Here is an 11741-nt window from a genome sequence, read left to right as displayed (position 1 = left end):
ACCTCACGTTCATCCAGGGGAGCCTATTTCCTCTCCTTCAGCTCCCCGTCCCGCCGCTGTGAAAGAAACGGGTTAAATAAACACATAACAAACAAAGGAAGGGTGGGTGGGACAAACTCAACCAGGTAGAAAGTTAGAATGACTCACCTAAAATGGCTGCTCATTTAAATAGCCAATCCTACTTACCCATAATTCCAACCCTTGCTTACTTCCTCCTAAGCCCGCCTCCTAACCCCTGTCAAAGCCTTTTTCCGCTTAGCTGCGCTCTAGCTACATGGGGCTACATGACAGGTGTATAGTCGCCATTTGGGCAGTCGGAATCCAGGACAAACCACCCCCATATCCTAACCCAATAACACACAGACACTAAGTAATATGGGGAAATTTGTCCACAGCTTTATTAACCAATAATTAATAATAATATTAATAATAATAATAATAATAATAATAATAATAACGATAATAAATTAACAGATAAACATGGGTCATTGCCCCCCATACTCCGCCCCCTCGCATCCTGTTCCTTCGGCTACCATACAAAAGGCAATGACCCCCATATAATAACACATATACATATTTATAACATACACCAACATTCCAAAGTGCCAACCATCCATTAACCACGGCAGGGGTATACCCGGATACACCTGCCCCACCAGGTTCTGAGCCACCTCCAGGACTCGAAACCTCTCAACCACCGATGACCACAATCTGTTTATTCCACCTCACGTTCATCCAGGGGAGCCTATTTCATCTCCTTCAGCTCCCGTCCCGCCACAAGCTCAGACCTTGACCCCTTAAGCTGTCTGAGCTCCGCCACCCCGAAGAAACAGAGCCATCCGTATACCATCCTGCCAACCCAAGTTGAGCAGGTCCAAACCCACATCCGAGAGGTGAACACCATCTGAGCGGTAGTATCCTGGCAACCCTTCCTCCAGTTCAAGGTGCCTTACCACCACACCCCCTACCTTCCGGACAAAGCTTGCCATCAAGCTATTCACTTTCTTTCTGCACCTATCCATGGCCACCGGATCCCGAGCGTGCCGCCACCGACGCCGCGGGACAATCTCCGACCAGACCAACATGACCCCCGGAAGCAGGCCCCTCAACTTATTGATGTCCTGCTTCATCCACTTCACCAGCCGGCGTAAGGCGTAAGGCCCTGGTCATTTCCCCCAATATGTAGGACCAGCAAGTCTGGCGTGTATCCTGCTGCCAGCATCCCAAACAGTGCACCACAAACATCCCCCCAGCAAAATCCCCGATACCCAAACCAACGAACTGCCAACTGGCCTCTCGGAAAACCCAGCTGCTGGCCTCGCGCTCGAGCTGCGGCCCTCCTCTCGGCCCAGAAGACAAACGAATGGCCCACGATCCATGCCTCACGCCCTGGGGGGGAAAAAACAAATGATGAGGGAAGTCCGACAGAGACCCCCACCCCCGCCCAAACAACACAGTGAACCATTTCAATATAGCCAGTTACAAGTCTATTATTTTTTTTTTTTATTTATTTTTTTTTTTTGCATAAAACGGTCCCCAAGTCCATTACTCCAACAAACCCAACTGGACATAGGAACGGAATCTTACTGATTCCCACCTCCCGATCCGCTTCACCACCTCGTCCCCCAATCCCAACCGAGCCGCCTCCGTGGCCGCCCCAATACGGAACAAGTGCGTTCCAAATCGTTCAGCACGAAGCCCTAATTTGCCCAAGCCCAACCGAAAAACTTTCGTGAACTGGAACCGAGAAAGGGACGATCCGTCGGCATGCACCAACAAGGAACCCCCCATCGCTGGCCTCCGCGCCAGGTACTCCGCCGTAGCAGCCAACGGGCACAAAGCCGAGCCCGGCAAGGCCCCCAGCGCCACGTCCCGGCCCACGCCGCGGACGTCCGTTTTGGATCTGCCAAGGTGCACCACCACCTTCCCATCCAAGACACGAACCCCCGAAAATTGCAGGCCCCCCTGCACCATCTTATTAGCGCTCACCAATTCCCCAATTCGGAATGCCCCAAAAAACGCCAAAATAAACGCCACCTTGAACAGCGAAGCCTCGAACCCATCGAAACAGATCTCAGGCAATAGACCCACCAAATCCCCCAGTAGCTGAACCGACACCGGGCGCCTGGTATCTGGCGACCTGCGTCCCTTGCGATAACCCTTCAGGGCTTGCCTGATGACAAAGGTCTTGGTAAAGTCCTCCTTCCCATGCCACCTAAACCAAAATGCCATCGCCGCCATGGACCTGTCCACCATGGCAGGCGACGCCCCTTTTGCCAGCAACTGACAGGTGTACCACAGGAAAGCATCCCGCAGGGCATCCCCGCCGTCCATGGCCAACCCGTCCAGCGACCGCTCCCACAAGCCCCAAACCTTACTGTACGAGGCCCAAGTGGCCGGTGCCAGAGAAGCCTTCACAAGTCCTCCATGCAGGATGCTCCCAGCTGCCAAATCTCGTCCGGGCAAGCCTGCCCTTCCTTCGATGCCCCCGGCGCCACCAGCCAGAATCGGGACCGCTGAAAACGAGACAGAGCATCAGCCACCTCATTCAAATAGCCGGGAACATGGCGCGCGCGAAAAACAACATTCCGAGACATACACAGCAATACCAGTCGCCTAAGCAGCTTAACCACCGGCCTCGAGGCCGCAGACTGACGATTCACCGCGTGAACCACTGCCATGTTATCCGAGGAAAAAGACCACTTTCCGATCGCGCAGCCCGTCGCCCCACAGTGCCATCGCAACGACCAACGGGAACAACTCAAGGAAAGCCAAGTTGCGCATAAGAGGGCTCGAACCCCAAGAGTCCGGCCACCTCTCCGCACACCAGCAGCCACCAAAATATGCCCCAAAGCCCACACTGCCCGATGCATCCGTGAAAAGCTCAAGCTCGGCCGACGACTGGCCCTCCCGCCGGAACAACACCGTCCCATTAAAGTCCCGCAATAAGGCATTCCAGATGCCCAAGTCCGCTCTCATGGCCGCCGACACCCGGATGAAATGGTGCGGGGACCGAACCCCCGCGGTAGCGGCCGACAAACTGCGACTGAAGACCCTTCCCATTGGAATGACCCGACACGCAAAATTGAGCAGCCCAATCAAAGACTGGAGCTGCCGCAGAGTAACCTTGCGCGCCCCGGCCACAGCAGCCACCGCCCCTCGAAGCCTGTCCAGCTTATCCCGGGGCAGCCGACATTCGCCCAACCCAGAGTCAATCTCCAGACCCAGGAAACTCAGACACGTGGTCGGGCCTTCAGTTTTATCCGCCGCCAGCGGAACCCCGAAGTGGCCCGCCACCCACTCAACCGTCCGCAGCAGGCGCAGGCAATCCAAGGAATCAGCCGGCCCCACACACAGAAAATCATCCAGATAATGCACAATAAAACGATTCCCCGCTTCCACCCGTACCACCCATTCGAGAAAAGTGCTAAATTTCTCAAAATAGGAGCACGAAATGGAACAACCCATGGGCAGGCACAAGTCCACGAAGTAGGCCCCTTCGAAGAAACACCCCAGTAGGTGATGACAGTCCCGGTGGACCGGCAGCAGCCGAAACGCGGCCTCAATGTCCACTTTTGCCATCAGAGCCCCACGCCCGGCCCGCCGGACCAGATCGACCGCCCGGTCGAAAGATGCATATGACACCGAGCACAAGTCCTTATGAATACCATCATTCACCGACTCCCCTTTCGGGTACGAGAGATGGTGAATGAGTCTAAATTTACCCGGCTCCTTCTTGGGAACCACCCCAAGTGGGGAAATCCGCAGGCCTTCCAGCGGAGGCACTGCGAACGGGCCCGCCATGCGGCCCAGCCCGACTTCTTTGCCCAGCTTCTCCCTAACCACGTCAGCCACAGACTTCAGGTTGCGCAGCCTCCCCGATCCCCCTTCCCGCTCCTGAAACGGAATAAAAAACCCCGTCGCAAAACCCGCCAGGAGCACAGCAGCATCCGCCCTGTTATCGTAGCGGCTTAGCCACGGCTCCATCGCGCTTAGCCTCACTGGGGTTAAGCCCAGGGGAAGCGGATGCACCCCCTTCCCCCGGCCGCGACAGCCGCACCGGCGCCACCGGACTTACCCTTCTTGAAGCAGCGGTTGAGCCCATGAGCGCCTCCGCAGCCGGAGCACTCGTGCTTGAAACGACAGGTGGCCCCCCATTTGCATTGGCCCTCATTATAGAGCCAACATAAGCCCTTTGGTAAGGTGGCCGACGAGGCGGACTGCCCCCTAGCGCCGGCCGAGTTCTGAAAGGGCTGCGCCTTTTGCGCCATCATCAGCTTCATCCAGAGCGGCAGGTCCATTTGGTCCCACCGCATACCCGGGTTAGCCGCCAGCCGCTGCCTAAACTGCTCGTCATACCGCCACCACGCCAACCCCCCGTAAGTCCGGTACGCTTCCCAAATGCCATCCAAATAGCAAAACAGAGACGAGCATAACCCCGGCGATTTCTCGCCGAGCACGCTTGCCAGCACGCAAAAGGCCCTCAACCAATTACCAAAGGACTTCGGAATCTTGCGATACCGCTTCCTCTTCTCCTCCTCCTCCTTTTTCTCGTCCTTCTTATCCTCCTCTTTGAGGTCTATAAAGTCCTCTAATGGGAGGAGGGAGAAGATCTCACAGAACTCACCCTTCCATATCTTATCCTTTACGTCCTGTTTCAAATGAACCCCCAGCGGGCCTGCAAAAGATACATACGCGTGCTGTCTAGCCGCGTCGGGGATACCCCCAGTCAACTCAGCCCGCTCACTCCCAGCCTCCCCTACTTCCTGCGGCACCACCATGTCCCCGCCCGAACTAGGCCCCGTGGAATTCCCGACCCGAGAGCCCGTAGCCACAGCACCCGGAGCCCACACCTGACCAATGCCGCTAGTGTCACCCCCCGCCCCCAATGAGTGGAGTAGTGCCTGAAGTGTGGTAACTAAAGCGCTAGAGTGTAGTGACCCACTGGGCTCACCGGCCAAGCCCCCCGACACCGGAACGGTGGGGGCTGCAGTGCAGATCGCCCGACGTCCAGGAAGAGGAACTTCCGCCGCCGTCTCGCCGACCGGGGAGCCCACCCGGTGACCAGCCTGCGAGGAGGCAGAACGGCTCCGAGATCTAGGACAAGGAGAAGAAGTCCTGGGTAGGGTGTAACGGACATCAATACCCCTCCCGTCACGACCCCGGGAGCGCCTGCTCTGCACCGAAGCCTCCCGCTGACCTCTACCACCACGTGGCACCTGGGAACCCCTGGGGCTACGACTCCTCCTGTCTCTACCAGCAGGCCGCCCCTGCCGACCATACCTAGGGGCTGCCGCACCTTCCCCTGCCGAGCTGTCCGAGGGGGAGCAGTGCCGACCCGACCTCCCCCGCGCATCCCGGGACCCCAGAGATCTAACGGGCGAGGGACTGCCGCTACTACTCCCAGAACCCGGGCCCCCCCGCCGCCCAACCACTACGGAGGATCCCAGTCCCCGGCCTCCCCTACTCCTCTGCCTAACTACCTCCGGAACCCCCTTTCCCGCACCCACCACTACTGCCCCCTTACCTTTTCCCCCATGCTTACCAGACCCCGTCGGCCCAGACCTACCCACCACCCCTTCGGGGGACCCGCTCTCTGACCTGGCCGCATCCCGAGAACCCCCACCGCCCTTGGAACTCACTCCTTTCGAACCACATTTACGCTTAGGGGCCCCAGGACCCTCCCCCCTTACGACTATGGCCCGGGCGCCCTCCACCGGCCTACTCCCGCCCCCCTCTGTGGCAGAGCTCCCCTTAGCGACCTTCCCGCCAAGAGGGCCCCGGCCGGAGCCCCCTGCACTTGCCTGTTGCCTCCCAGGCCGGCCATGCGGTCTCCCGGATCCAGCCTCATCATCATCGCCACTCTCCGATGGGGGGGAAGCCCTCCTAGACCTCCCCTCCGTGGGTCCCGCACGACCAGGGGGCCTCCCGGCCACCTCCGACCCGAAAGCAGCAGCGCCCCCGTCCACGACATCCTTCTGCCGCCGAGTGCTCATCCGAGGCTCCGGACGCACGCGGGGAGGCAAGGCCTCGACCACGCGGCTCCCGGGCCTGCTGCCGGTCGCAACCGAAACTCCACTGCTTCCGGGGACAACTTCACCGGGCCCCGCGCCCGGGCTTAGCCTCCTCGGGGGCCTCCGGGCCCGGACCGGTCTCCCGCCATCGCCGTCCCGATCCGCCGCCTCCGCCAGGGCAGGGCCTAGCTGTGCCCGTAGCCAGTCCACACCCTGATGCCGTGCTGCCGACCTGATCCCCTCCAGCAAACGCTCCACGTCGTCCATTGGCCCTGCAGAGGAGACAAAAGAAATCCGACCAAGCAAAGTCCGCGCACACCGAGGTGAACACAAACTCAACCAGGTAGAAAGTTAGAATGACTCACCTAAAATGGCTGCTCATTTAAATAGCCAATCCTACTTACCCATAATTCCAACCCTTGCTTACTTCCTCCTAAGCCCGCCTCCTAACCCCTGTCAAGGCCTTTTTCCGCTTAGCTGCGCTCTAGCTACATGGGGCTACAGTATTATTGCGAATGTGTGAGTGTACAGCAATGATGTCAGCTCCTGGTGCTTTAGGCATAAGAGGACCATCCAGAAGAAGATGGCATCGCCCGCGAGGGGCAGGTTCAGGTAACTCTCACCTTTCCGGCCACCCCCCTCAGCCACTCGACCACCAGTGGTGATGTAACAGTAAGGGGTCTTTGCAAATTAAAAAAAAGTCCCCAGATGGTGACAGTCCCACTTTAAGGATAAAATAGCTGAATTACAGCAATTATCCAAGTCAGCTATGCTTCCAGATATGTGAAATTCACTTTGAATTCCTGACTAATTTTGACTTTGGTGAATAAACCTGTGATTTAGGAACCGTGGAGACTTGACAAAAGATGTTTCTACCACAATTTGACAAATCTTCTCCTTAAAATCTACAATTACCTTCTCAAAGGTTGGTAATGCACAGTTTAGCGAATAAGTGAATTATTTTAAATTTGTTCACGTATATGCCTACATAGAAAATGAATTGAGACCAATATAATGTTTATGACATGTTTAATGAAGGATAATATCAAGTGATCCTAGGGAACACACCCATACCTGGGCGTCCTCTGATTCATTTACTGTCACACACTAAGTAACAGGTGTCGCTTCCGGTAAACACCCTAAAACTGATGCACCCCAACTGTCATGTGCTCTTTCTCGGCGACAGCTAAGCATATGTTAGAGTCACTGAGGGGGGGTTGGTGTCAGGGCTGTAACTAAATGTTCTTATAAACAGAATGTTCTCAGTCTCTTATTCAGCAATCTGAGAATCACAGAATTCCACCTGTCAGCAAATTTTTCAACCCCTCCTTACTTCCCCTCACACACATCCCCTTGTACATTCTTACATCCCCTGCCCCTTTCAATTTCCACCACAAGACCCTTATTTGATTTTGTTTAAAGATATATGATTGGGAAAACCCATTTAACTAAATAAACTCTCTCCTCACCCCTGCATCCCTTTCCGAAGAATATCTGTTAAAGGAGGGGGGTAGTAAAATAACCCAAATTCCCTGTCTCCTAAATGATATGGGCTGAGGTAGAAACACTTCCTATTCTATCTACCAAAGGAAACTATTGCAGATTTTTGTTGGCTGGGGGGGTTGTGGGGGGGATTGAAGGGAAGGAAGGAAAGGGGAGACAGAGGAAAAGAGACAGGAGACTGGGCTGTTAGCTCAAAGCTCACTGCTACAAAAGAAAGCAGACTAGTAACTGCTTTGACAGGGAGGCTTGCAGAGGACACAGGTAAGGAGACGGGAAGGGGGACCCGCGGGACATGGTGCTATATAAAAGTATGGGGAGGAAGTGGTATAGGGCGACAGGGCGTGATAGAAGTAACAAATTAGATGAGATAAAACACAAGTAGAGTAAGACTAATAAAGGACTAGGCAGAATTAGCAGGAGTTGGGGAAAGGATGCTTATTTCAAAAGAATAATTCTTTATTTTTCGTACTTAAGTTATTTACTAAACAGGAAACTGTGAAGAACTGGCAAGGTAATTAAAAAAAAATGTTTGCGTAAAATTGCCAAGCAGGAAACATACTCCATTGGTATTTCCATGTTCCCAATTCCCAGTTTACCAAATAAACTGCACTGAAACCAGTTTTGGAATTTTAGGCTAAAACAGCTGAATTGGAAAAATTATCCAACTAAGCTATAGTAAGAATTTGGCCATTTAGCTGTAATTTAGAAATTCAGTTTTATTACTATTATTATTATTATATATAATTTAGCAGGTCTTCCAATAGTTTCAATTTCTGCTGAACAGTCTCGATGTTGGGTTCTTGTCCCGCCATCTTGAATTTGTTCCAAAAAAGCATGGTATGAGCGCATCATTAAATGCTCTCATACTATGCTCTGGGTAGAAGGACCCTACGGAGAGCACTGAAACAGACTCTCTGCATTGTCCGCCCTTAGTGGACTGGCCTGGTTGCTGAAAACGTCTCCTATGTTTCTTTCAGAGACATTTCAAAAACCACCACCATGTTTTCCTGGACACATATCACTTCTTCATGGTGTTGGGCAGAACATGAAAAATGCTGAATATATAACTCATATGTTGCATTATTCCTCTTTAATTTATGACTTGATTTATCTTCTGCACCATTTGAAATCTGCATACTGCAAGGCAGCATTTTCTTGTGCTACCCATCAAAAATTTATAATATTTCTGTGCAAAAAAACCCTCATGGATCTGGAAACTTTTGACCCTACTTCTAACTTTGCATTATCCAATACCCCGTTTGCCAGGATCAATGCGCCAACTACTTAAGATGTACAATTATTTCCTTTTTTTTGTAGCATCAGAGGCTCTCTGTCTCAGTCCCACCCCCCATGCACATTAATAGATTGTCCTCAACATACATAGATCTTAAATTGCTGATATTTCAAAGAAAAATACAAAATTAAATTAGTAGAATAACTGAACTAGTATGATGATATCTGTACCTATTTTTGATACATAAGTCAGGTTGCTTTGATAGATAGACCATTCTTTTTTGCAAAAACTCTTCATACATCTCTATAAATTAAACAAACAGGTAAAACTAGAATGTTGCCCCTCTCCCCTGGGATTTGCAAAATTCCTATACCAATGTCTCTAGAACCTTTAAAGTAGCACTCTCACTTTTGACATCTTTAGATATTTACGTGCCCCCTTACGACATCAAGGGAGTGTGTGGTCTGCACTTCTATATTCACGTGCAGATCATTTTAGGACATCCGTCACTGTCCCAGCACTGAGTCAATAAGTACAGAAGCCAGTGCTCTCAGTCATTCACTGAGTGTTAGTACCACAGGAGAGCTCTTAAGGGGATTTGCAACCTACAGAGTTGCAGACCACACATTCTCCCATTGGACCACCAGGATTTTGCCCAGCATGATCTCTTCTGAACCACTAGGGTTTACAGACCCTTCTAAGCAAAAGATAAACATAGGGTGGCAAAAAATAATAATTATTCAGAAAGATTTGTGGGGACTTCTCCCTTCCAATCTTCTCCTCCAACACACGCCTCCACACCGATAGCACATTCCTACCCCCCTCCGCAACCCTCAGCCATCCTTCCACACAGAGCACTCGGCTTCCTCCACACACAGAATTCATCCATCACACACACGTGTCAGCCACACGTTCCATCAGCCACATTTAGCCTTCCCACAAAACACGCAAGCGCTACGCACATAAAACACTCAGCCACCAAACACCCAACACTCATCCTGCCTAGGACTATTGGCAATTTCAATCTGGCTTTGGCAGGGGATGTGAGAATTGACAGAACTTCAGGGCCGAGACGGTCTTTTGTCATTTTAGAGTCCTAGGCAAACTATGACTTTACATTCTCTCTTTTGAAAACTTTTTATGTATTTTTGCACTCATATGCGTGTGTTTGGTGTGCATGAGGACACGTACAGGTAGATAGACCAGAATGTAGTTGTGGGTGCAATTTAATAGTGAAACCAAAATATAAACGATTAAAATAAATTTGTACAGATCTATACACATGCAACATACATAGAAAACTGAAGGTAGAAGGTAGACACAAAGGACAGGATGATGTACACAGCACTTGCGATTAAAAAGCTGCAATTGTTTCTGGAACTGTCCTCCTGTACTGAAACCAATGGTTCTTTCAGAGATTGGGAACTTATATATATAGTAAGGGAACCGAGTTCCCATGGGTTCCACTGCATTATCATCCTGCACTTTAAGTAGAACTAACCAGTGGATTGCAGATTTTAGAACAGTGTACTTATTTTGGGCTAAAACATGCTAATTCTTTGTCAGTAAGATTAAATATAACTGCAAAGCTATTTGCATACAGACCACCACTATTGCTGACCTCAAGCTCCCATGATTCTCATCTGATATTTTGGGGAGTAATGGCCCGGTTTAGGATTATGGGATTTGTTGTTAAACTCAATGTTGTGAAACTCTTACAATGGAAATTTCCCCTTGATTAAACTGATGCTTGCCGGTCTTCTCGCAGGCGGCTCCCTTCCTATGGAATAGCCTGGCTACCGCCATCAGACTCTCCCCTTGTCTTCAATCGTTAAGAAGTGCCTTAAAGCCCATCTCTTTAGGAAAGTTTATGGCCTCCCTGAGTAACCTCTACCTCACATACAGGGCCGGTGCAAGGATTTCTGCCGCCCTAGGCAAAGATCCATTTTGCCGCCCCTTCATGTCTCACACTCACTGACAGACACACACACGCTGACACACATACACTCATTCACTGACACATTCACTCACTCACTGACAGACAGACAGACACACACACACAGACACTCACTGACAGACATACACATGCACTGACAGACATACTCACTCACTGACACACACACACAGAAACTCACTGACAGACATACACTCACTCACTGACACACACACATACACTCACTCACACAGACACTCACTGACAGACACACACTCACTCACTGACACACACATACACTCACACAGACACTCACTGACAGATATACACTCACTCACTGACACACACATACACTCACACAGACACTCACTGACAGATATACACTCACTCACTGACAAGCATGCACACTTACTGACAGACATACACTCACACACACACACTCACTGACAGACATAAACTCACTCACTGACACATACACACACACAGACACTCACTGACAGACATACACTCACTCACTGACACACACACATACACTCACTCACACAGACACTCACTGACAGACATACACTCACTCCCTGACACACACATACACTCACACAAACACTCACTGGCAGATATACACTCACTCACTGACAAACATGCACACTTACTGACAGACATACACTCACACACACACACTCACTGACAGACATAAACTCACTCACTGACAGACATACACTCACTCACTGACAGACAGACACACACACACACTGACTGACAGACATACACTCACACACACACACTCACTGACAGACATAAACTCACTCACTGACACATACACACACACAGACACTCACTGACAGACATACACTCACTCACTGACACACACACATACACTCACTCACACAGACACTCACTGACAGACATACACTCACTCACTGACACACACATACACTCACACAAACACTCACTGGCAGATATACACTCACTCACTGACAAACATGCACACTTACTGACAGACATACACTCACACACACACACTCACTGACAGACATAAACTCACTCACTGACAGACATA

General features: G+C 51.2%; 1 protein-coding gene across 1 annotated transcript in view; it reads left to right on the top strand.

Moving 5' to 3' along the window:
• The first annotated feature begins 7701 nt into the window (after positions 1–7701).
• HYAL2 (hyaluronidase 2) overlaps positions 7702–11741 on the top strand; it is a 37341-nt gene continuing 33301 nt past the window's right edge. Inside the window, exon 1 of the mRNA XM_063426583.1 lies at positions 7702–7778. The gene's annotated coding sequence lies outside the window, so the exon portion shown is untranslated. The remainder of the gene's footprint in view (positions 7779–11741) is intronic.

The sequence above is a fragment of the Pelobates fuscus genome, chromosome 7, assembly GCF_036172605.1.
Source record: "Pelobates fuscus isolate aPelFus1 chromosome 7, aPelFus1.pri, whole genome shotgun sequence".
NCBI classification, from domain to species: domain Eukaryota; kingdom Metazoa; phylum Chordata; class Amphibia; order Anura; family Pelobatidae; genus Pelobates; species Pelobates fuscus.
The sequence above is the reverse complement of the archived record's forward strand: the minus strand, read 5'-3'. Positions and strand labels throughout refer to the sequence as shown.